General features: G+C 43.5%; 1 protein-coding gene and 1 long non-coding RNA gene across 4 annotated transcripts in view; both read right to left on the reverse strand.

The window, feature by feature from the left end:
• Positions 1–26202, reverse strand: part of LOC144102085 (uncharacterized) — a 90980-nt gene that overhangs the window by 35404 nt on the left and 29374 nt on the right. The window lies entirely within an intron of this gene.
• On the reverse strand, positions 5485–24129 carry LOC144102086 (uncharacterized). Of its 3 annotated transcripts, XR_013308172.1 has the most exons (8): positions 20426–24129; positions 19948–20018; positions 16294–16399; positions 15984–16164; positions 13546–13662; positions 11680–11835; positions 7839–7946; positions 5485–5988 (listed from the first exon to the last, which is right to left on the reverse strand). It is a non-coding gene; the product is annotated as an uncharacterized LOC144102086 (long non-coding RNA). The 3 variants fall into 3 exon arrangements; XR_013308173.1 differs by lacking the exon at positions 16294–16399; XR_013308171.1 differs by lacking the exon at positions 20426–24129 and having other exon boundaries at positions 5486–5988; positions 19948–20415.

A 26202-nucleotide genomic window follows, 5' to 3' on the forward strand; every position in this document is an offset into this window, starting at 1 on the left:
ATATAGTAACTTTAGAGTGAGTGCAGCCAAGGTAATAAATATAAGAATGAGTAAAATAAGAAAAATACAAAGCCCGTAAATAATGAACAACAGGGCCTGAGTTTTCTTGATCGCATCATCGTCAATGACCACTTCTTTTTTAGTAGTTTTCGTGCTTGAAGGTTTGAATTAAAAGGCATATGCTTCCGCCTGCTAGAAAAATTTCTCGCGGAACATTCTCATGACCTATAGGAGAGGTCGTACTGTACTTAAACGCCTGGATCAAGTACTGGTGCGCCGAGGCTTCTCCTCAGTGCGGTATAGTCCTGCGGCGCAGCATCGTGGCCTGTAAGGGGCATCAGGCGCTTGTCAGCACCACCTCGTCTCTCTCTAGTCGTTGTGCGCTGCACGAGCCGCGGCAACTGTCGCTAGAAGCCCGATCATAAAAGCACACGTATCGAGACTGTTTGCTGTTGGCACAGGGGCAGTAAACGTGGACATATGTAGCAGTAAGATTAGGCGATCGAAGGCAGCCATATTTATACGGATCCAAGGCGGAGAGGTTGAGGAACTATCGAAATAGAACATAAGGGCACATATATACACAAAACGCATGACAATACAGATAATAAGGTTTTAATAAAGGGGCGAGAGGCCATGCTCCAAGATGTGCGTTGCTCGTTGCTACTTTAAGAGGTGAAAGGAGAAGCGTATAATCGCAGCGCTGTGGTGGACCTCGAGGTAGGCCACTCCTTCGGGGACGGGGACCAGCTCGGCTACTTTCCACGCCGTTACCCTTAAGGACCAGCGGCTATCTTGCCTTTGCATTACATGCCCTGCCCAAGCCCATTTCTTCCTCTTGATTTCGCCTAGGATATTATTAACCCGCGTTTGTTCTCTCACCAACTCAGCCCGCTTCCGGGCTCTTAACGTTACACCTATCATTTTTCTTTCCATGGCTCGCTGAGCGGTCCTTAACTTAAGCTAAACTCTTTTCGTTAGCGTCCACGTTTCAGCCCCGTGGGTGAGTACCGGTGAGATACAGCTGTTGTACACTTTTCTCTTGAGGGAAATTGGTAAACTGCCACTCATGATCTGAGAGAACCGGCCATATGCGCTCCACCCCAATCTTATCCTTCTAGTTATCTCCCTCTCATGATCCGGATCTGCTGTCACTACTGTGGACGTTTTCCTTTACAGCTTCCAGGCTATCGCTCCAAATTGTGGACTGCTGTTCCCTTGCTAGAGTGCAGAACATTACGTTTTTTTTTCATGGTAATTATTAGACCCAGCGTTCTGCTCTGCCTGTCTAACTGATTGATCATGATCTAGTGTTCACCTCCTGAGTGCCTGAGCAAGGCAATGTCATCAGCGAATCGCAGAATATTTAGTTGTTCTCCATTTACTATTATTCTCAACTGTTCCCAATTCATGCCTCGGAATACCTCCTGTAAACAGCCGGCTGACTTTATGGAGGACTATTGTAGCTGTGCAGTTGCTATATATATATATATATATATATATATATATATATATATATATATATATATATATATATATATATATATATATATATATATATATATATATGTTCAAGTATTTTGACATAAGGCTCTTCTACCATCTGATTACGCCATGCCTGTATGACTTGTGAGGTTTCCACGGAGTCGAATGCTTTCTCGTAATAAATGAAGGCTATATATTGAGGTTGGTTATATTCTGCGCATTTCTCTATCACCTGATTGATAGTGTGAATATGATCTTTTGTGGAATAACCTTTACGAAAACCTGCCTGATCATTTGATTGATTGAAGTCTAAGGTTGCCCTGACTCTATTAGCAATTACCTTAGTAAATACCTTGCAGGCAACGGATAGTCAGCTGATCGGTCTGTAATTTTTCAAGTCTTTGGTGTCTCGCTTCTTAAGAATTAAGATAATGTTTGCATTCTCCAAGCTTCCGGTGCAGTCGAGGTCATAAGGCATTGCGTATAGAGGGTAGCTAGTTTTTCTAGCACGATGCCCCCTCCATCCTTCAGCAGATTTGTTGTTACCTGATCCTCTCCAGCTGCTTTTCCCCTTTCCATAGCTCCTAAGGCTTTCTTTATAAAGGCGCGTTTATAAGGCGCGTATAAATTATAAGGGTATAAGGCGCGTTTATACTCCGGCGTAACGCGCGCGCTGCACGGCGACGTCAGAGCGAAACCCTTTATACTTCAAGTGCGCTTGATCGCCGACGCGTTCGGCGGCTTCGGCCACATTCTCACAGCCGGCCTCCTCTACGGCGCGGCGGCGACGGAGCCGGAAACCACGGCAGCAAGGGAGCGGCGCGGTGTTCTAATCGAAAGAGGCGCCGGACACCGGCAAACCAGTTGTGGCGGGCGCTCGCCTCTCCCACGTGACTCTACGCCAGTGCATTTGTCTTTCTCCCCCGTAGAAAAAAAAAGAAACAACGGCGGCAGCGACGGAGTCCGGAGGAGGTGCCGAAGGTGCGGTGAAAGTCGTCTGTCGTCTGCTTGCGTTGCTTTGCTTGACTATTATTGCAGAAAAAGCAATGCAATCTCGCAAGCGGTGCCAAAAGTTAGAAGTCAGTTGAATAACTTCCACAGTTTTTACAGCGAAACACCGCGCATACAGCACCAAAACATATTTTTACGAATATAGCAAACTACTATTGAAGCACTTCGCGCACTGCAGTCACACTATTCTGGACAATATGAACAAAATCGAACATATGTAGGGGGTAATGAAGTCTGTTATCAATACAGGAATGGTTTGCCAGGGCTTGCTAGATTGGTCTTTATACCAACGTTCGAGAATTATGCTAGCGAAATAGTTTGGAGAATATCTTACCTGTATCGGCTAATACACATGCAAATTTTAGATTTTTCTCGATAGCAGAACTCAATGAGTGGCTGAAAGAGATAAATCCGTCATGCTAGTATCATTCCATACCGGATCGTTTTGCTGATATTCCTGTCTGTTTTAATGCAGTTAATTTTGATATGCATCGGTGTGTACAACCATGTCTACCTCAAATGCTTGTATTTTACAGTTGTGTATTCACTGTATGTGATCGAACTAGGCAATGTTTCGCACAGTGCAATACGTTTGACTGAGTAGCTAGCTTTTTAAATATTAACTTCTTGTTCGCAGCAAGGAACCGTCCGAGTAATTTTTTCTTCAAGGTCTGAAAGATAGCGCGAGAAATCCAAATACACAACATTAGTGCTACTTGAGCGGAACAGATGCAAATTCGCTTAATGTATATGCCGCGCCCAGTACAAGCACAAAACTCATTGGTTACTCGTTTACCTGGAGCGCCTCGCATATTGGCAAATGAAATAAAACCGTCATCCGCTCTCTGTTCCTTGGCAGCGGGAGCTTTTCGGGGCGCAACACACGTGCTTCTCCCGACGGAGAAAAGAAATAAAAAGGGGGGGGGGGGGGCTTTTTTTTTTGCGCCTGCGCACCCACGCACCGGCGCATCGCCGCCGCCGAAGCAGTGATGGGGAAGCCGCGACGATCGCCAGCGCAATCTCTCGCTCGCAGCAAGCAAGCCGTGGGTCACGTCAGGCGAGCTCGAGCTGTGACTGGCACGTTTTTTGTGGGGCGGGGCTCCGTCGCCGCTGCTCGACGGAAACGTAGAGCAGGGCCCAGTAGCACCGGTCGCCCGATTTGGGGGGAAAACCAGGCCGAAAACAGCCCCCTGCGTCGGCTCCGGCGGCGACGGAGACGACGGAGGAAGCGAAAAACCTGCTGTGAAAATGTGGCCGAAGGAACACGTCTCTATTTCGCGCCGAGTGCGCAAGCTGCCGCCGGCCCGGCCAGACTGGTTCGGCTCCGTGGCGAGGCGCTCCTCGGAGCACCAACACAGCGACAACGCCGCTTGGCGGACAGTAATGCTTCCGCATTAATACGCTTACACTCTCGGCAAACACGTGGACGAACGGCGCAGCGATAAAATGCCTCTCTCAGAGGAGTTTCACCCTAGAAAAAATAAATAAATTCGCTATTTTCGTTGCTACAAGTTAACAAAGTCACAATATATGCATGGCGCACTTGAATCGACGAAACGTTCTGAATAAAGCGGGATTTAGTTCTGTTATCGCAAATAAGACCAGCAGACGTAAACAACTTGCTACACATTTACTGCGTGAAGAGGCAAGAGAGGAGAAAAAAGATGAAGATATTTTAAAGATTCTCTTGAATTTAAAATTGGGTAGTTTAAAATATCTATGTTAAAAAATAAACAGAAAACATCTCTTCCTCCTCAAGCATGGTGGTGAATTTTTTTAATGTAGTAAATTGTTTTGATTTTGTCCTGTCCTTTTGGACATTCTGTACTGATGGCTCTTGCATATGTTTTTGCTTATAACCATGGCCTTTATATAATGGAAGAACGCGAACTTTTACCGATCGCAATTATACTTGTTTTTCTCTGCTTTTTTTCTGCGCGAATCATTAATACCAATGAGTCGGAGTTGGTACATTGCTGAGAAGCGCGTCGAGTCATTTCGAGCTAGCGTAGACACGCACGGGCTGGCCATACGACTATTGTCTGAGGCCAACCTGTCTACATTGTTGCGTATAAAAAGTAAAGTATTCTTCGCTGTGCCAGCAAATCATTGTATTCTGTTGATGAATGGTGCTGCTTGGGCGTGTGTTATATCCTACTTTGTTCGCTACAAGGTTTATGGGAGTTTTGCGTCCCAAAGCGGCTCAGGCTATCAGGGATACCGTAGTGAAGGGCTCCGGAAATTTCATCCACCTGGATTTCTTAACGTGCACTGATATTGCATATTACACTGGCCTGTTGAGTTTCACCCCCACCGAAATTCGACCGCCATGGCCAGGATCGAAGCCGCGTCTTTCGGGTCAGCAGCAGAGCACCATAACAACTGAGCCACCACGGCGGCTTTGTTCGCTACATATATCATAAATCAAACACTCGAAGAGCACGCTTGTGCATGCTAATTTTATTTTTTTTGCTTTATATTATCGGTATTTTCATAGTAAGGCTTTTTTCTCAGCTTGTACAAAAGCAGCACACGAGCGCAGACGTTACGCAATTGTTCGGAGCCGCTTTGGCGTACTCGATGAGCAAGCTCCACGTTTTCCGCTTACAACGTTCTGGGCGCCGACCATGAGGTTGGCTCTTCATGCTTGCTTCTGCTCTTGCACGCAGACAATCCTTTGACATCATTCTGTCGTTTCCTGCCCTCTTTTCACCTTCTCAAATCCCTAAGATGCTTTCTGCAAGAATTCCAGAATCCTTTCACTCGTTTCACCCCCCCCCCCCTTCTCCTTCAAGTTCCATACAGTCGCCTTTTCTCCCGGCCAAGCCTTTTTCTTGGAACGGTGCCTTAGCCGACCATGTGAGGCATAATTTTTTCTTTGTGATTTTATGGCCACTGACCTTCTCTAACCTGTTTTCCCCTCGCGTCCAGCTACACGCACACTGTAAAAAAAAATGCTCCGCAGTACAGAGAAACCCGCTGGTAATGCGTTGCCGGAGGGTTTTCCGCAACATGAGGTACGGACTAAATGTCAGAAACAGAGACTCCGTATGACGACTGTCACATTCTTGGTAACGGAAAGTTACGCCATGCTATGCACGAGACCGAAATCGTTTTTTCACAACGAATGGTTGTTTTATTCTTATTGAAGTTTCCGCATTGTGTATGCATACGTCCTCCGTTCACTCGGAAGTCATTTCATCTAGAGCGGAAATTATCTGTATTGTAATTATGTACTTTCTGTAGTACATGAACATGTGTCTTCGTATAGCTTCTGCCCGCAATGTTCACTGCAGATATAGCCGTCCAGGTGCCGAAGAAATAAGTATTATGTACAAGGCTTTCCTTTACGCATATTATGTAGTGCATACGTACAAAGAATGCAGCTTAGAATGAAAGAGTGGTAAGTGTTTGGGTGAGTACAAGTACATACGTTTTATTTTCATGGCAAACTACACACATTGTACATCTGCATATTGCTGTCGGATCCATCTGAAAAGCATAAAAAATCCTCATTTAGTGGTCACACAACACCAAATATAAATTTCACAAATACATTTCAACCATCCGCTATTGAACAATCGGCTTTCGTAGAAGCTTTCAAAAGCCATTCACCGAGAACCAACCCGTTATAATTTATTGCCCAAAATTCATTTCTCATAACAGTAAACAGTAAAAACCACAGGTCCAGAAAGAAGCAGACAAAATGCGCTTTCCCGGGCGGCACTGTGCGCATGAAAGTCTTTACAGTTGCTTATCATTTTGTGCAAATAGAAAGTAGCTCAGGATGGGGGCCAGATGCAATTCAATGCAGGTGCCTTTCTGTACATAGTACTAAATGCACAACTTAGCGAGCAAGGAACATTGGTAACATCTGAAAAAGGTGGGAGACGCCAAATTTATCGTCCATCCAATCTGTTATAGGCAAGACAAGACGAAGCAAAAGTCCCGCACTCAGTTTATATCCAGTTCCCGGGCATGCCCGTTGCGGCAGATTATGACGCTTTTTATTATGACACAAACTTGGAATACGGCCCCAGGAAGCACACTTCCCCAAAACCGCATGTTTTCACTCATAGCTTCCATTATCTCAGCACGTGCAAGAAAATGTACTAATATCTGATGTCAGTGAAAATGCAGTCACACGTACCGGAAGCAGCTCACTAAGGCATTCCAATATCTCTGCAGTGTGCCTCACAAGGAACGGATGCTCAAGTTTCAAAAAAGGGCTCTTGGCAGAAATTTAACCAAAGGCAGTTGCCATGTGAACCTTTTCAAAATGATGACCCAGAAAGACGAAGTGTCCTCATGTGTCTGATGCAAAAGAAGGATGAAGGCATGAGTCTTTCTGCTTTTTGAACAGCTGTGATAAGTTTTTACTGGTACTGCTTGGTGCAGCTTCATTCTCCTTCTTGACATTTTGTGAAATAATTATATATCTGCGAAAGATCTCGCTAGCAAACATTTTGGCACTAATGGAGAAGCAAAAAGACCCATGTCCTAGGCCTTTTTTTGTGACACTAAAGGAAGGCTTGCCATTTAGAGTCATTAATTACAAAGAGGTCCATGTGGCAACAAACTTTGAGAGAATTCCTTCAAGGGCTCTTTGTTCTCATGAGGTGCCCTGTAGATATATCACAACACCTCAGTGAGCTGTTACCAGCCCTGTGAGTTCACTGTCACTTGACATCAAGGGTATGTACTTTTCCTCGCCACATGCAGCAATGATGTATATGTCAAGAGAAAGCATAAAAGATTTCTAAGTGCAATTCCAGATTGCTTGCGGAGGAAAGCACAAGAGTGGCCATGCTCAGCTGTTACCTTTGCTTCTTGCTCGAGTTCTACAGTGAGTACTACGTAATGACAGGTGTCTGCATCAACTCATATTTAACACCCGTCCTGTGCGACCTCCATCTTGCACTACATGACAGGCAACTTTATAACACCCTTCATGCAAAGAGTGTCATCAGGGTCGGTGTGTTTTGTCAGTTTCCTGGTCCTGTGGTTTGTGCTGTGTTTTCTACTTTTAAATTATTTACTGCCTTCATTCTCCACTCCATGAAGCCTGAATGTGCTACACTGGGCTGCTCCACGCGTCGTGGAGCAGCCCAGTGGCCATTTTTTTTTCATACGTCGGAGGCACTCAGCTCGAAAGCCATGCTTACTATATTCAGGAGACAAGGGTAGATGTGAGACACATCATTAATAACTAATTCTCACAATGGTATCTGGTGCAAGAATATCTAAATACTACTCAATTTTTGCTTAAGTTTTCAGATACACTCTTAGATTAAAAACATAATTTGGCTACATTAGCAGAAGCACAGCACCAATGTACTCACCAGTTACCTGAAGCACTGTACGCAAGTTCTCGTGCCATCATGAATACAGCACACTGTCCACGTCTTCATAATGCCATGTCACTCCAGCACTTCGGTAGCAAAATTTTCCTTTAAAAAAAGTAGTTTTGTTTATGTTAGACTGGTCATATTTAATTTTACTATATACTATGTACCTCACATTGTACTGCCCAAGACTAAAAAATACCAATGATCACGCTTTGAATTATGTCATATGTGATCACCAAATTATGTGATCACCAATATGTTCTTAGAAATTCTGATTGAAATAAATCTGACAAAATATTATTTCAGAAAATGTGGCACAAGGAAGAAGGACGCTAGCTAGATAACCTGGACGAATGTTTTCAGTTGCATGCAGCCACCGGCACCATTGCACACAAAATGTACAATAACGTGGGTTTTACCTTTCCGAATAGAATTTAATGCTGCAAACATTTAAGTAAAAAAATTTCAACCTTCCATTCCGCATAAAGGAAAGAAAATTCCTCTCGTTTTTTCACAAGCCTCTGCAAGTACACAATTCAGTGAATCTACTCTACAAGTACTTGAATCTATCAGCACGAGACAGGGACGAGAAAAGAAACAAAACAGGCACTGACTTGCAACTGAAGTTTATTGAAGTGAACAGAGAGTATACAGAAAAGCCACACGCCACAAACTACACAATTACACATAAGCTACATCACAACATAAGTAAAAGATTGCCCTTAACATTCCTCTCATCTAGACAGTCCAACCCGCTGCATGTTAACGCTATGGGCAGCACACTCACACATTCGTCACCGAGTCATAAGATGTGTCTAGCCTCGATAATTTTCTGGTTAATCTGCTGTGAACGTAGTGCCAAAATGCGTGTTGCCGAAAGGAATGGCTAGCAGCCTTCACATCCCTTGTAATATGCAGATAAGTTACAACCCCTACCAATATCCAAATACCTCTCATGCTCCTGTAGTCTTACATTGATACACATTCCAGTTTCACCAACATAAACCCAACCACATGATAATGGTATGCAATGCATGCAATGGTTGCAAGGCACATATATGTTGCCACGTTTCACTCGACACATGTGCTTTTCCCTAACGAAATTCACAAAATTATTAACAATTTTACAGATTGTAGGCAACTTATTAGATGCCGAACACACCATTTCTACGTCATACCTTCTGGCCACAGTTTTCAAATTTTGCAACAATCTATGTATGTACAGTAACACAGTCAGTCTTTTGGCATCTCACTGGCTGGCCCCAGCCTGATCATGCCAGTCCCTGCAAAGGGGTTTCAGCTTTTAACATGCTAAAGGGAAGAATGGCACAGCATCAAGTAACGAGGAAAGCAGGACAGCACACCCACGCACAAGTGCCAACCCTGGAGCAGATACAAAATCCAAGAGCACGTGCTTGACATTCAGCGTTGACAGTCAAGGAAACGAGGAAACACGGATTTGAACGCTAAAGATTGAACGAGCCCGATCCTTGGCTGCCAACACTGAATGTCAAGTACACGCTCTTAGATTCTGCATCCGCTCCAAGGATGGCACTTGTGCGTGGGTGTGCTCTCCTGTTGTCCTCGTTACTTGATGCTGCGCCATTCTTATCTTTAGCATGTCAGACCAACTTGCCCAATCTTATATGCTCAGCTTTAACAATTTATCGCACGCTTCTGCAATAGCATGGTTGGGAAATCATGCTTTCATTAGCCTTAAAATCTTCTCTTGGAAACCAGTTGTCACGCTGTAAAATCATGGCTTCACCAATACCGAGCCTAGACTTGACGACGCAATGCTATTTTTCACTAGTTTAGAATCGTTCGACCAACAGTCAAGTAGCTGCTTAACACTCCTGGGTGAATATCGCTAGCACACATGGCGTGTGCAGAACATCAAGGTAAGGTTCAGAAACCGCAGCTCTTTTTGTTGGGACATTTTCTCCAAGGTAAACTTAAGACAAAGGCCTTGCTCCTTAAACAAGTTCACAATATGTACAGGTCCCACACTATCACAACCTTAGTAAAAGACCAGAAAATCATAGACGTAGCGAAAGATTTCCCCCAGCCCATGCAATTTCTTGGCAATCATTCCTTCCACCCTACTTAGGAGAATATTGCTTAGCACAGGGGCAACCTTCGAATCGATATATTTAGCAGACTTTTGAACATAAGCCGCACTGCCATACTCCACAAACATGCTCTTCACTTCAAATAAAAGGAGGCAAGTGCCAAAAAAGACTTATGTTACACACCCGTTCCTAAACACGAGCTCATCGTTGTGCTCCGATATACACATTCATAAGCTTTTCACAAGATCTTCATACGGGATAGAATAAAATAGTTCTACATCGACACTAATCACAAGACAATCTGCTGGATTGTCATTCTTAAGATACTCAACCACACTGCAAATTGAGTACAAGAAATGGATCTTCAAGATGCGAAGTAGACAGATGCTTTTGCAAATAACCAGAGATAATTTTGCATGAATCCTTTTCTGAAATTCATCTGAAGAGCATGTTATTGAATAGCATTTATTTGAAGAGCATGTTTGTAGAGTAGCGCAGTGCGGTATGTGTTCTAAAGTCTCGAATATGTAGTGGTTCAAAGGTTGACCTTGTGCTAAGCAATATTTCCTTGAGTAGGGTGGATAGAATAATTGTCCAGAATGTGCATGGGCCGGGGGAAAGATCTTTTGCTATGTCGATGATTTTCTGGTCTTTTACAAAGGTTGTGATAGTTCGGGACCTGTACATCTCAAGTTGTTTAAGGAGCAAGGCCTTTATCTCAGGTTTACCTTGGAGCAAATGTCCCAAGAAAAAGAGCTGTGGTTTCTGGACCTTACCTTGATGTTCAGCACACTTCATGTGTGCTGGCGAGTGTTAAGCTGCTACCTGGCTACATGTCGACCATTCCAAGCTAGTGAAAGATAGCATTGTACTTTCTAGCGCGGGCTCAGAATTGATGAAATAATGCTTTCACAGCATGACGACTAGTTTCCAAGAGCAGATTTTAAGGTTAACGAACGCAGGATTTCCAAACCTTGTTACTGCAAGAGCATATGATAAATTGTTAAAGAAGCTGAGACAGTTTTGCTGTGACCGGCACAATCAGGCTGGGGCCAGCCAGCGAGATGCCAAAAGACCAGTTGTGTTACCGTATGTACATAAATTGTCGCACAATTTGAAAAATGTGGCCAGAAGGTATGATGTAAAAGTGGCTTTCTCGGCCCCTAATACGTTGTCTAAAGCATGTAAAATTTTAAGAATAATTCTGTGAATGTGGCTCGAGAAAAGTACACGTGTAGAGTGAAATGTATATGTACCTTGTAAAATGAATGTGGTATCAAATATTATTATCTTGTAGTCTGGTTTACGTAGGTGCAACTGGAAGGTGTATGAATGTAAGACTACAGGAACACAAGAGGGTAGGGGCTTGGCTAGGTGGTTGGGGTAACTCTGCTGTACACTGCACGGGATGTGAAGTCTGCTACCCTTTTCTTTTGGCAACACGCATTTTGGCAGTAAATTCAGAGAGATTAAATGGGAGATTATCGAGGCTAGACGCATCTTATGACTCCGTGAAGAATGTGTGTTTTGTCTATCGTGTTAACACACAATGGGTTGGGCTACCTCGATCAGGGAAATGTTGAGGGCGATTTTTGACTCATGTTGTCCTGTATGCTTATCTGTAACTACATGGTTTATGGTATTGCTTGGCTTTTTATATATTCCCTGTTCACGCCAACAAACTTTAGTCGCGAGTCAGCACCTGTCTTGTCTCCTTTCTCATCCCTGTCTTTCGCGCTGGAGGATTCACCGCAATGGCTCACCTATGCAGAAATCCAAGGCATGACATTTTCCTCTTCACACTCGTGGTTCAGCGCATAATACGGCAAAGGCTTTTCAATTCCAAGGAAAGTTCATGGCTCCATTGAACACTGCCTCCTGCTTACAAGACACAGAGCAGCAATCATTGTAGATTCTACCTGTGACACAAAGAGCAAAGTTTTAGTTTGAGTGGACTAAACTAGGAAAGCAGCACAATATATCTGCAATGAAGTGAAGTAGCAGTCACTGACCATAGTCGAAAAAAGAAAGACGTTTCGAAACCCGTACGGGTTTCTTGTTCACAGTGAGCAGGACAAGAGCGGTGGCGAATTTATATCCGGAGAATGTGACGTAAAGATCGGGCGTAGATGCCTGGCATGGGGCCAGCGTTCTTGTTTAATGTTGCTTGTGATGTTTGGATGAATAGCGATTCCAGCAGAAGGCGCGTCGTCAGGTTTCTTTCCTTAGATAAGATGGAGGCATTGCCCCAGTCAATCTGGTGGCCAGTGTCGTGTGCATGACCCGCCAGCGCATTTGTGGCATGCTTTTTGTTTTTCACATCACGTTGGTGGTCCTTTATGCGTCTTGAGAACTTCCCTGTCTCACCGATGTAGGCATGATTGCAGTTCAGGCATGGTATTTTGTAGACGACTCCTGGAAACTGCTCATTTGGTAGTCGGTCCTTCACATTCATTAGCTGATTCCGCAGCTTGCTGACAGGCTTGTGGGCCACGCGTAAGTCGTATTTTGAGAACACACGAGACAACGCTTCGCTGATACCAGGCATGTATGGAATGCCTGCTCGTGTTCGATACGTCCTACAATCAGTGGTAGCTGGATGTGCAGCTCGTTCTTGTAGCTTTGATATGAAGCGGCTCGGATAACCGTTGGCTGACAGTTCTTCGTGCACTCTTTTTAACTCAAGATCAAGAAAAGGAGTTAAAAAGAGTGCACGAAGAACTGTCAGCCAACGGTTATCCGAGCCGCTTCATATCAAAGCTACAAGAACGAGCTGCACATCCAGCTACCACTGATTGTAGGACGTATCGAACACGAGCAGGCATTCCATACATGCCTGGTATCAGCGAAGCGTTGTCTCGTGTGTTCTCAAAATACGACTTACGCGTGGCCCACATGCCTGTCAGCAAGCTGCGGAATCAGCTAATGAATGTGAAAGACCGACTACCAAATGAGCAGTTTCTAGGAGTCGTCTACAAAATACCATGCCTGAACTGCAATCATGCCTACATCGGTGAGACAGGGAAGTTCTCAAGACGCATAAAGGACCACCAACGTGATGTGAAAAACAAAAAGCATGCCACAAATGCGCTGGCGGGTCATGCACACGACACTGGCCACCAGATTGACTGGGGCAATGCCTCCATCTTATCTAAGGAAAGAAACCTGACGACGCGCCTTCTGCTGGAATCGCTATTCATCCAAACATCACAAGCAACATTAAACAAGAACGCTGGCCCCATGCCAGGCATCTACGCCCGATCTTTACGTCACATTCTCCGGATATAAATTCGCCACCGCTCTTGTCCTGCTCACTGTGAACAAGAAACCCGTACGGGTTTCGAAACGTCTTTCTTTTTTCGACTATGGTCAGTGACTGCTACTTCACTTCATTGCATCACCATGCCTGACCAGACGGATTTCCGTCGAACTCTTGACTACACAATATATCTATAGCCAAATAACTGAACTGAAAGAAATAGAGGGTAGTGTAATAGTGAACACACTTATATATTGCAAGTGAGATATATGCATAATATATTGCAATATCCAACACTGCTACCATTGCCTTAGCCAACTACTTCATAAATAACAATAAATGCAGTATCACAAAAATGCTGATAACGTACTATTAGTGTTAATAGTAGCAGTGCAGGTTCCATGAACAAAAAAGGGCCCAGTGCTGACTGTCGTTCCCACAGCAGCCTTGTGACCAATGGCCGGTGTAAAGGAACGAGGAAGAATGACTGAAAAGAGAAGGAGCCAGGGGGAAGGAAAATAGGTATAGAAGGGCTTAGGATATCATAGGCAAATAAGGTTGTTTAGACAGTGAGCACAAAATAAACATTACCACACAAGTAAAGACATGCAAGACCAAACATATATATCATTGTGCAGAGCGGCAAACTTGATGCCATTTAGCCCAAAATATGTTTTCAATAAAGTGATTATAATTATTAATAGAACTGACCGAGTGAAACCATAACAGGGATGAACAAGGAAGTTGTTAATATTCTGGCAGAAATTAAAAGAAGAAAATGGATCTGGCCAGGGCATACAATGCAGAGAATGAATCACCAATGGTATCTTAGGGCAACAGAATGAATTTGATGGATTTTAATGGCACAAGGGCATCTGTGGCCAAAGAGTGCCTTAGCACAAGTTAATTTCGTCTACTCAAGGTGAAATCAGAGACCCATTTCCCAAGCATTTCATTCCAGATAAGCTGAGCACCACGCCAGGAAACAGCTTGTGCATTGTATCGCAACAAAATGAATTTCACCATAAGGAAAATATAGCAGGAGATAGCTGATTATAAGCTCACTAGATAAGATTAGGTGATTTCTGATAGTGTGGCATGTAGCTGGTGCAAGACACAGATAATTAAACTGGAAAAGGCCATTGTCCTGAGGTGAATGTAAACTAAGCAATGAGGATAATGAAATTCGCTACACTAGAGCTGTTAAGAATCAGCTCAAGTTCCATGCTTCAAGATGATGCAAGTTTGCTCAGTGAAAAAAAAAATCATAAGTTCACCCAAGAATTGGTACCTTGGCAGTATCAGGCTGCAGGTGCAGATGAATTAATCCTGCCTCAGAGAAGAGCTACATAGAGCACAAAACATTTTAGGCCAGTCCTACACTGACAGCTGTTAATAACTATTTTAAAACTGTTTTTCATTGCACAAACAATAATACCAAGTTTGTGTTGGTCATGTGATTATGTTACTGAGGCTCTCCTAAAAATTCTAGCCAGAGCTAAAATACAAGCTGTCTCAACTAAGTTTTTATATCAACAATGAGAACATAAACACATGCAGATTACTCAAGTAGAAGTTTTATTCTTCATGACGTGCCCTACAAATTTTAAATTATACTGAAAAGTAATAGAGTGGAGTGCTTGTGCCAAAAATACTAAACCTCAACAACAAAGAGAACACAAGATAAAGGCAACAACATATTGCCCAAAATTTAAATGTTTGACAGAACAAATATGAAAAGAAAACCTCTCCACAACTGGAACAAAACAGCGTGATACCGAGCACACATTTGAAAATTGTTTCATCCAAATCCCCAGTCTGGTGCTCCAGCACTCTTCAGCCAGCATGTCATAAAATGTACCATAGTTCTGGTAGCTGTAAAGAGTATACAGCTGATCCGGCATTTTGATATGTGAACAGTAACCCTCAATGACCACCAGGCTGAATACTTTCAAGAGGCTGTTCTAGTAACAAGACTGCAGTGAAACACTTAGCAAGTTATGCTGGCGTAATAATGCAAACCGTTAATCTGAGAGTTCGCTACCACGCAACTCTGCAGTAACTCCTAAAGTGTTGCAATCGAATGAAAAAAAGGACTGCCTATTATATAAACAAAAGTCAAGAGGCTGCAATGCAAGACCACGACAGAAGCGCTGCAATACAGCAATAGCGATACAATGTACACTTTAAGCAACACAATGAAACATGATCTTTTATCCTTAATTTTCAGAATTTAAATATTTGTTTTCCTTGCTCTCTTGCAAAATTAAGTTTAGATCGTGAAAGCGCTCAAAAAGACAAGGATACAGAAAGAAATTTCCACACAGTGCGCTTACTTCCAGTGTCTTTTTGAGCCCATCCACTATCTAAACATGGTAACCCAACTAGTCTAAATGCTGTCGTTATTCCAAAATTAAGCCTTTCACAAAGTGGGAGCCCCTTTCCCCATACAAGGTGCACCATAACTAATCCAACACTTTTTTCATGATATGTTTTCTCTGAGAATAAACACTGTTTGAAGATTTTGCAATAGTACTTGTCTTTTCGATTCTACGAATGTACCATGCAAGTGTTCAATGAAATGACCATCTGCCTATCTTGATCATTGCTCAAAATCAGGGTATAATGCACCATGAAGGGCAGGCTCTGCTTGATTTTTATGTTTTCCTAACGAAGCATGTACGTGCAACCCTTCTGCTGGCTTGTATGCAGCAGGTTTGTCTAGCTAGGCGAACTGTGGTTTTGCTATAAAGATGAAATGGTACTTTGGAAGTGAATGGTTTTCTAAAATGCATTTAACATACATACCGGGGCTTTAACAGCACCTGGTGTAAGCAACATCAGTGGGGGGACTGCAGGAGTGGCCTAGTGGTCCGAGCATCTGCCTCGCAAGCAGGAGGTGCGGAGTTCGATCCCCAGTGCCACCGGGTAACCAGCGGTGATACAATGGGTCGTTTCAATGGCCAGTTTAAAACTTGAAATAGCCATGCTGCAATATATACAAAAAATGATTTGTGTACTCTCTCTTACATGACATAGTTAATCATATCATAGTGTTGGTAGTACACAAAATGCATGTGTGGAACATATACATGCACTGTTTTTGTTCACATCTTACCTGCTATGTGCTGTTATGGCATGTTATGTGCTGGGAAAGCAACAGTTAGTGAGCAATGTTGTGTTGCAGCCTTTCTTCTGGTGGATTTGAATCATGTGAGGTGCAGCTGAAATTGTTTCATACGTAAGTATATTTCATGTAACACAACAAAAAGTGCACAGCCCCATCATGAGTTGTGGTTTAAACTAACAGCGAGCTTTTTACTACTCTATTTAACATATGATGCAAGTCAGTGATGCTGGAGGCCCAAAACTAAATACTGTGAGGTAACAAGAGCTAATATGGACAATCATGCCTTTAAGAGATATTGTCAATATATATTTTCCTGAATGAACTAAAGTTATCCTTAGAAGCATTCAGAGGGAGATAATTTTGCTAAATGCCTTTTGCCAGAATAGGCCTTTTATGAACCAGTTGCAAATGAAAATAACTTTAAGACCATGCTATGCATGCTCTAACGCCAAAGTAGTTGCATACAAGCAGTATACTATGCCCCTAGTTTTATGGTGGGCCTGTACTGCACAATTTTCATGCAAGGTAGTGGAAAGTATGTGCCATGAAACAGACCTCTGCTTGCTGAAACTGGCAAATAAGTACTGGGTTTTTAAGGCAGGAAAGAAGTTACATAGTTCCTTCTGCAGGTTTTGAACTTCAGGTTAGTTATTTGAAAAATATCAATCCCTGAACTGCAATGATTGAAGTTTTTAGCAAATAACATTTCCATTGTAACAGTGGAAACGCTCTTTTATTTGAGGAACGACTTTTCAAAAGCCTGCGTTTCATGGTGGCTGTCAAGTAGCCCTGATAAAGAGAAACCAGTCACGACACACAACCAAGCCCCCGTAGCACATTTTCAACTATACCCTCATGATATAGCTTTAAAGTAAGTGTTGAGCAATACAAATACAAATCCCTTGATTTCCTTCATGATTTATCACTGGTGTATACATACAAAGATAACCGTACCAGATGTGGAGTGCATGGTACAGAGAGAGTAGGCAGATGGTTTCTTGACACTCAAAAAGTGAAGGGAAGGAAAAATCTCAGGGTGCTTGCCGTTTCGACAAGACAACTTGTTTTCGTCTGGGGTCAACATATACAGAGGAAACTTAGAATCAAGTACAGGGTTGTCCACTCTTAGCGCGAACACGCGAGCACATGGCTGTGCTCTTTGGGCCACTGTGTCTGACATTGCCACACATCGAAGTGTAACATGACACGAAGCACCACATCCAGGTGCATCTCCTCTTGCGCCATTTTGCAGCGATGAGTGGCTGCGCCGCACACATTGGACCTCTCTAAAGAGTGCGGCCATGTGCTCACATGTTTGCACTAAATGTGGCCAGCTCTGTACATTCCGGAATTGGCATAATTATTTCAAAAGGCCTTGCACATGGTCAGAGGTTTCCCAACCCATAATTTCCCCCTCCTTTCCTGCTTTCTTTAATTTATCCTTATACTTTAACCTTACGCTCTGCACCTCCTGACATCACTTCTCGGAACCTTGGCTGCCATACTCCTCCCCCTCCCCTTTCTTTTTGCCTTTTCTCCGAACCTGCCCTCATTTTCTCTTTTTCCTTCAAATTATTTTGCCCCCCCCCCCTGGTATTTTATTCTGCCATGCTGCTTAATTCCTTTATCCTAGTTTTTCAGGAAAAGGCAGCCAGCCATACCAAGCCACCTGTTGCGGCTGGACATAAAGCCATTCAAGCCCACTATCCGCACTCCATACCCCGAGATTCATTTCTACTGAATTGGGCTTTTTTGTTTTCACAGTTTTGCAGGTCAACCGGTTAATCTTCTTTAGCAGCTATCATGCCTGGTCAAGGTTCACGCTCCCCATCGTAACGCCCTTCCCATATCGCACCCTCACCCCACACAACAGGCCTTTCGCCTCGAAGTGAAAACCTTATTTAAACCCCACCAATGATGAACACTTTGCCAGACAAAGACAAGTCCTCTTGTCGAAACGTCGGCAAGCACCCTGAGGCTTTTCCCTTCCTTATTCAGTTTGTGAGATACCAGGAACAGGTGTTCAAGCAGCCATACCACACTAATACCCCTGTCACATGGGCACCGCAAAGGCCTTTGAGAATCATATCCAAAGGCGTAAGGAGTGCAGCTACCCGGTACAAATGTTGCGCCTTTGTCGCTAAGGGCCTTGGAGGCGAAGGCGCTCAACCGAGACCTTCAGAGCCCGAAGACGCGGCATTCGAGAAGCTGTGATCCCAGTACCATCCAATGTCAAAATGTAAAAGCAATAAAAAAAATAGATAAGCTAATAATGTTTGAAAACATTTTTTTCAAATACGAAAGGTGTGTCTGGCTTTGGTTTTTGTACGGGTGTTTATGTTTTATGTTCAAATTTCAAGACAGTGAAAGTGTTGCGGCAACACCGAGCGCCCATGGTGGCCAAGGCAATACACGTACAAAACCTGCTCCTGCTGATGAGAGTAGCTGTTGCAGTACTTTTAAGGAAGCAATCAGAATAAAAAAATTGTCAAAGCTCAACGAATGAACAGAATACACCACTTTAATTTTAGAACACTCACTTCAGCCACCTCGAGTATAGCAGCGGGTGCTAAGCCTGAACGACTTTCACCTTTGGACTGCACCGTGTAGCTGCATCGCTGCTCCTTTAAGCTTTCGCTCCTTTGGTGAAAAATGGTGCCTTTGCTGGAAAGGCCTTCGAGGAATGCCGTGTGACAGGGGTATAAAGCACATTTTTTACTGACACGAAAGACTCAGTGCCTTTAGTTCTGACAACATTCTGAATCATGCTTTGGTGGCTTAGCATATCAAAATACTGGACATGACAAAATCAGCTAATTAGTGAGGGCTATTATTTGCTATAGGTAACATTATAACATTCTCCTAAAATAATGAAAAGAAACCACCAGCACTGACATCAACGTACAATTTGGCTGTAACATACTGACATGACAATATAGTTACACGTAAATTCCCTTTTCGCACTTCAAAACTGCATGCATTATTTCTAGAAAGTGCGAGAACAGAAGTTCATACATATTGCCAAAGAAAAGAGTGCATAATAGTACCACTTATGAGGTGTTTATCGGCAACTGCAATGAGCAAGGCTATGTTAATGGCAATCCAGAGTTATTATGTGCCTTACGAGCGCATGCACTTGGGAGGTGATAGCAGCTGTGGACGCAGCTGTCCATCGCAGTTTTGAGTCTGTCGAGATAACACATGGGGTAAGGTATTCCCTGTTTTGCTGCCGAAGGCAAAACCGTCAGCGAGTGGAGTTGCCTTGCTATTCACTGTCAATATCTACTGCTCAAAGTAAAGGAAACTAGGGCACAAAACATACAGCATTTCATATTATGCTTTGGCCAAATGCAGTGAGAATGAAACAGACTAGAGACTTGTCTTATGACGTTTGCACTCTTTACTTTGCACCAGAGGAAAATAAATTTATGCACAGTTGACCTACTGCTTGCCACAGTCCTAGAAGAAATGAATCCAGGTCTCAGAAATTCTACCGAGAGAATACTGATGCTGCATGTGCATTTCTCTGAACTGTTCTGAAATATGCAGAAGTTACCAATTTTTTTATTACCTGATTACATACTGTAATCTTTGCAAGGAATATGAGGTTAACGGACTGGGAAAAAATGTCAGGAATGGTACCTTTGGTACTGGGCACTTGGACAAACAAATGACCCACTGGGCGTCCCCAGGAGCTCTGCTACCAGGCACCCCTAGCAACAGTAGTCAATTTTCCAGATCCAAAGGAGCCATGCGAATGATTGCCGAAAAGTCAAGTTTAAGGACAGCAGATGCATGAACACAAAACAGTTTTCCAACTTTGTTTCAGTGTGATAAATGGTTTCAAATCTCTAGACTATATCTGGTAGTACACAAATTATCAGAACACCATCTCCCGCTCAGAATCATCTCAAAACACATTCGACACGCAGTACCAACATGGACAGTTCGTGCTTAATTGAATCCAAAAGTTTACGCTGATCGACCAATATTACTCTAAATAGAGACAGAAAGCGCATGCACGTTGTACTGATGTTATCGTGAACATAACATGCGACGAGACGCAGGGTTACAATACAAACAAAAAACCGCTTTCAAAATTTGAGAACAAAAGGCTCACCTTCTCACAAGTTCGCCAAACCGGAGACGTTGCCGAGTGGCTGCCGCCAAAGTCACTCGCAATGCACAGAAACAATAAAAATGCAGTGCCGCTGACTTTCCTTGAGCAATTCGAGTCGATTGAACTTCCAACTGTTCACACCGACTACCTCTGCAAGCATGTTTAAAAGCACGACCGGCTTAAGTAATAAAGCCGGTCGTGTCTAAAAGTTAGCAGCGTAGCCACGCCATTTGCAATTTACGGAGCTACACGGGAAATTCATAGCGCCATTCGCGTATTCGCGCTCAAGCTCACGTCGCTGATGTCGCAAAGGCGCACAACGGCAAAAACATATAAGATGTATTTAATTTTACGGTAGCTTTTTTAGCTGACAACCTGAATCGTTTGATATATTGTTTTTTTTTTCTTTTCGTTGCATGAACGTTATTACCACCAGCGGCAGCGCAGCTTGGCCATGGCTAGCCATGGCGAAGTCGAAGCGCTAGCCGAGCCCGCAGTCGGAAACATGTGCGCAGTTAGCGCAGTGTGGAGTTGAATGAACAGGCGCTATGGAATGGGTTTTTGTTCTTCCGTGTTCGCTGCGTGCGTCCTGCGCGTTGTGTGTCTTTAGTATGTGTGTGTGTATGTGTGTGGCCGGAACGCTGCATTGGAGTGCACATACAACAGCTCGCTGTCCCGTGCGGCATCGGTGCGTAGTAAAACGATCATGCAGAATGTGCGTTACAATGCCAGTGGCCCTGCACGAAAGAGGAGACTTGAAGCCGACGGAAAAGCTGCTCTCCCTCGTGGGACTGCAAGAATCTGGCGAGTAACAGCCGACGCGCGTTTCGGTGGATGATTCCGTTTACCACGCCAAAAAATTCAGCACTGGCCAACAGCAATGATGAACTGCTGCTGCATCATCACCTGTGTGATGTTTGTGACAAGCTTGTTGGATGTGAACGTGGCCATGAATGGTATTCGCCTAGCAGTGGCCCTCAGGGCGTGGCACCAGTGGATACCTGAAGACGATTACTGTTTGCCCGCGCCCTGGCGCCTCGCATTCAACCGAATGCTTTGGCGTTAATTATTTATATCTGAATTTCACACGTAGTTGGACTCGCAAATATTACAGCGTACAAACGTACCGTCGGAAGAGCACCCTTTTTCATTTTTTTAGGGAGGGGGTGGGGGAATTACCGTCTGCTCAAATTTAATGTCACTAATATTTTGAGCTTATTTTCTAAACAGGTGCCGTGGTGGCACTGCAAGCAATGCATTTACTGGGCAGAAGTTTATTTTATGTTGTGTTGGCACAAGGTTAATGATTGTCATTGTACTGTGGTGCCATGTTCAAACAAAACACATAATTGTACACTCTCTTTGAAGAATGTCTAATGAGGTAATAAATTACTGAGCAGCGAGTATGCACTGTGGTAAATGCGACGAACGTTACTGAATTACTTCACACTTGTCATGTTCTGTTGTCGTTAGTGATTACGTATGCCTTGGTGTCTGCTGCTTTCCAGTGTAGGGGTCGAGAGGCATGTCGAGCTCCACTTAGCAGCTTTTTTTCCTTCCACTCTCTACTGGCCAACGTGGTAAAATAAACTCAACATAATGCGTGATTGCTCAGACCTAGATTAGACTACCATTTCACTTATTTACTCTCAGGGCCAATTGGCATCGAAGAGAGGAGAGCGACTAACATAAATACATGTGTAGGCAGATTAATTAAAATGATTATACACAGCAGACTTGAAGGCATTGGATGCAGTGGTGGACATGACGAAGGCAGAGAAGATGTGACAGCTGGAAACGTAGAAAAGTGGAGATCTGCGTGAGTTTGTACGCGACTTAAGGTGAACGCAAGCAAGAAGTTAAGAAGGCGCAGAAGACTGAGGCCAGAGTTAAAACTGTAGTTTAACAGAGGAAAGCACCTCCCAGCAAGCCAAAATGTGCACATGCAAGCAGTTATGTGAACACAAAACATAGAAAATGAAACTCCTTTTTGGACAGAAGGAAAGCTAAGGTACATTGCTTATTGTGATGTTGCTTAAAAAGTTGGTGTCTAGTTGTTGCCCTTCATATCTGGTCCTTCCACACCCAGCAACTGAAATGCCATCAAAAAGGAGCATCTCCAATCACTCTAATTACATGGGAGGTACACATCGCCAGATGTCAGAGGCTTGGCGTCTCATCTTGCAGACTAGCTAGTTTGGCAGATTTAAACTTTACCGCATGTAAGAGGCATGCGGCAGCCTTGAAGGGGAGTATTTCATAAGTGTTACAGCATATTGTACAGTGTTGGCATGCTTCATTATTTACATCACAGTAATATGCTAGCACAGGCTGGAAAGTTTGTAAGTGAACAGAAAAATACAATGTTCATGCCATATCTTAGCCACATTCTTAGTATTGTATAAAAAGTGGAAATAAGGAATTCCTCATTTTTTTGTCAGCTTTTTCTTTCTGTGCATTGATTTTTTGCAAGTTAGCAAGGTTCTACAGTCTTGTGTGCCTATCGGCTGGCCCTTTGTTTGTCAAAGGTACCGAGTACACAATGGGTCGTGTCAGTGCAAGCTAAGTAAACGATGGATAGAAAATTCGTGCTTTCAGAGTATTTCCAGAAAAAACTGCTATTATTTCCTACTCAGGATGGGGGAACAGCATCGATGGTGCACATCCTCCTTGTCACTGCAGCAATTATGGCTGCTCGCTGCTCTTTGGTGGCGTTTCATTTATCTGCAGGAAGAGCAGGCATGAATGGGCGGCAATAGTTACCTACTAAATTAAACATTGCATTGGGCAATATGTTGTTGTGTCGGTGCTTTTGTTATCCATGAAGGAGTTGGTGTTTTTGATTAATGGTTGTGTAGCAAAGATGTAACTGCTACATTGCACTGCATTCACAGATTTGTTTGCCCACGCTTTTGGTTTACTCAGTTGTTTATTTCCTTACCAAATGGCAGATGGAAATTCGGCTTTCAACTTGTGCACTTTCATCATGTTTGCAATGTACTTTCAGCTGGTGTTCAGTTTCACTTTGGAGAAGTTGTCCAACCATTGTCTGTGTCTAAATGTTTTTTAACAGTTGACCTCATTACGCAGCATTTCTCACAGAAAGCAAATGTTGCAGTAACATTTTTATTAAATGTTACTCTATCATGTGGCTATCAATGTAGCGAAAAATATTTTCATCAAGTCAGCTTTTAACATTATAGCAAATTAAGGCCTTTGTTATTTAACGTTGCTCACAATTTGTACCAATCACTCAACCTTGAAGCAACGTAATGCGTTATCACCCTTCCTCAGCTCTTCATTGTGTTAATCACATTAGACATGCTCACGGTTGTTCGCCATGCTAGTTTGCGGACATTGTTGGCTAAGAGTAAACCAGACAAATAAAAAATCGGACGTCATGTCATGCCTATAGTCCGCGGGCCAGCAGTTCATCGTGTAAAAGTGGCGTCACATCATAAGCATCTTCTGTTTTTGCTGCCTTTAAGCAAGTTATTAGTGCGGTTGGTGCAACGCATAGTCAATGGGGTCAACCGTCCTGTCGTGTTAAGTTTTGATCCCTTAAATTGAATGTTTAGTATTTTTCCCTGCAACGACTACAGAGGAACACGGACATTTCCTTCAATACTGGACTGAATATACGGTCATTCCCTACGTTTCATTGAAAGCAGATGTGGTTCTGTATTTAAAACGTACATAGTCTACGTTATAGGTACGGAAATTTTTTACAGTGCAGCGCCGGTCATCCACCAGCCCTAGGTTGTGCTCTACCCCCTTTTCAGCAACTCTTTCCATTGCTACAACAAATTCTCCGAAAATTATGATGAACCTGTCCCATCGTCGTCTCCTCCTCTCCGTGACACTCGATGAAAGAGTATCGCCTAAGGCGCCGAAAGCAACACAACCAGCGCGCCGAGGAAGCATGCACGCTCAAGTTGACGCCTTTCGTATGAAGGAATTCGGTAGGCTGGCCTGCAGGATTGTATTCGTGAGTATCAATGTACTTTCATCTTCAAATATATTCGAAAATGAATGTGGCGCTTAGAATAATTGCTGCTTTGACTAAGTGCCGCGTTTTTTTTTTTTCTCCGGCAGGGAAAGAGAAACGACAAAGAACCGGGTGGATTTCTGCGTGCCAACTCTCACTGTGAAATGTCCAGCTTGACGTTGTGCTCGAAGGAATGCAGCTAGAATGGTGGCAACGTCATTCTGCGTGCTTGGTAAACTGGATTTGCCGAACGTTGAGTACCTTTTTCAATCAGCGAGGTGGAGTGTCGTGCGCACTGACTGATGTTGGGTTCCTGAACTCATTGGTCGTCCATCGTGTGTTCACGATGAATATCAGCAGCGCTTATTATTCCACTGCAGCAGCCCTTTCAGAGTATGTGCAATATTCCTGTGCCGTATCTCTTTGTCTTGAATATTTGCAGGCATACCGAAAGATGCGTAATTCCTGGTTGCAGCGAATTTTACCCCATGATGTCTTTGAATTAATCACCATGGATTATCAGAAGAGTGCTTTTGTGTGGTTTTCTTGTACGAGTTCCATCTCCCATGTTTCGCACACTGTGCGCCACAAAATTCACTGGGTTATCGTAGTTTTTTTCTTCTATTTTTCCTGCAATGCTCGTATTTTCTTTGATGAGCACATCGTCCATCTCTTTACAGCTTCGATGTACAGTGAGGTCATCGTGCAAGAGCTTGGCGAGGAATTTGGTTTTAGGCAGTGCAAAAGTTCTCGTACAATAAGAGTGCCACGATTAGTGCCGATATGACATCAGTGGCTCCAGGCACAGTACATCTCGCGATGTACTGTGGCTCCAGGCACAGTACATCTGGCGATGTACTGGCAATTTATATGCAATAAATTTTGTTCCTTGAATCCTTTATTCCCTTCTGTTTTGCATTCCGCTGGCTGCTATTATGTAAAAGGTTATATATCCATGCTCCGGCTCATGGAAAAAAAAACGAGGAATAAATCTGCGTTGTTGTTGAGCAGTCCACGAGCATCAAAAGGCTGCTTGCAGTCTGGCATGAAAGATTGGCTGCTGTGGCCAAAAACAAATTTCAAAATAAACAGCAAGGTGTTTGGAATAAAACCAGGAGGGCCACCATTGCATCCATTTTCCAACGGGCCTTGCAATTGATAACCCACCTCTAATTAATATTGACCGTGCATTAGGGATGAATGCTGAACCCGGGTGGATAAACTGAACATGGGCTATAGTCCTTGCGCAAACGCTCGGAGATTATTTATAGACTGGCAGAACATGAGCATACTCCTGGCGCGAATGTGGGGTCATGATGTATATGAATAGGGGCATAGTGTCGGTGCGAATGTCGGTCCATTTTTAATAGAGTGACTGACCATGGGCATTGTCTTGGCGCGAAAGTCAAGCCATTGTGCATAGATTCACTGCATATGGGCATAGTCTTGGCGCGAACGTAGGGCCATTGTCGACAGACTGGCTGAACATAGGCCCAGCCAGGGCGTGGACGATGGGCCACTGCCGATAGCTAGACTGGTTGATCATAGGCCCTGTTTTTGCTTGAAAGTTGGACGATTGTTCAAAAAAGTCTCGGATTCCCCAAAAGCCCAAGTAGGACCGATGTTTATGCCAATTTAAGCAACCATTATCCAACTATCAGGCCATTCTTTTTGTTCTGCTTGGGTACTTTCGTGCTGTTAACGCGAACGTGCTAATTGGTCATGATATATAATAGTAAATGATCTTTAATCGGTTTACTTAAGCAATCTTTATTATCCACGCACTATA

Source organism: Amblyomma americanum, chromosome 8 (genome assembly GCF_052857255.1).
Source record: "Amblyomma americanum isolate KBUSLIRL-KWMA chromosome 8, ASM5285725v1, whole genome shotgun sequence".
In the NCBI taxonomy this organism is placed as follows: Eukaryota; Metazoa; Arthropoda; class Arachnida; order Ixodida; family Ixodidae; genus Amblyomma; species Amblyomma americanum.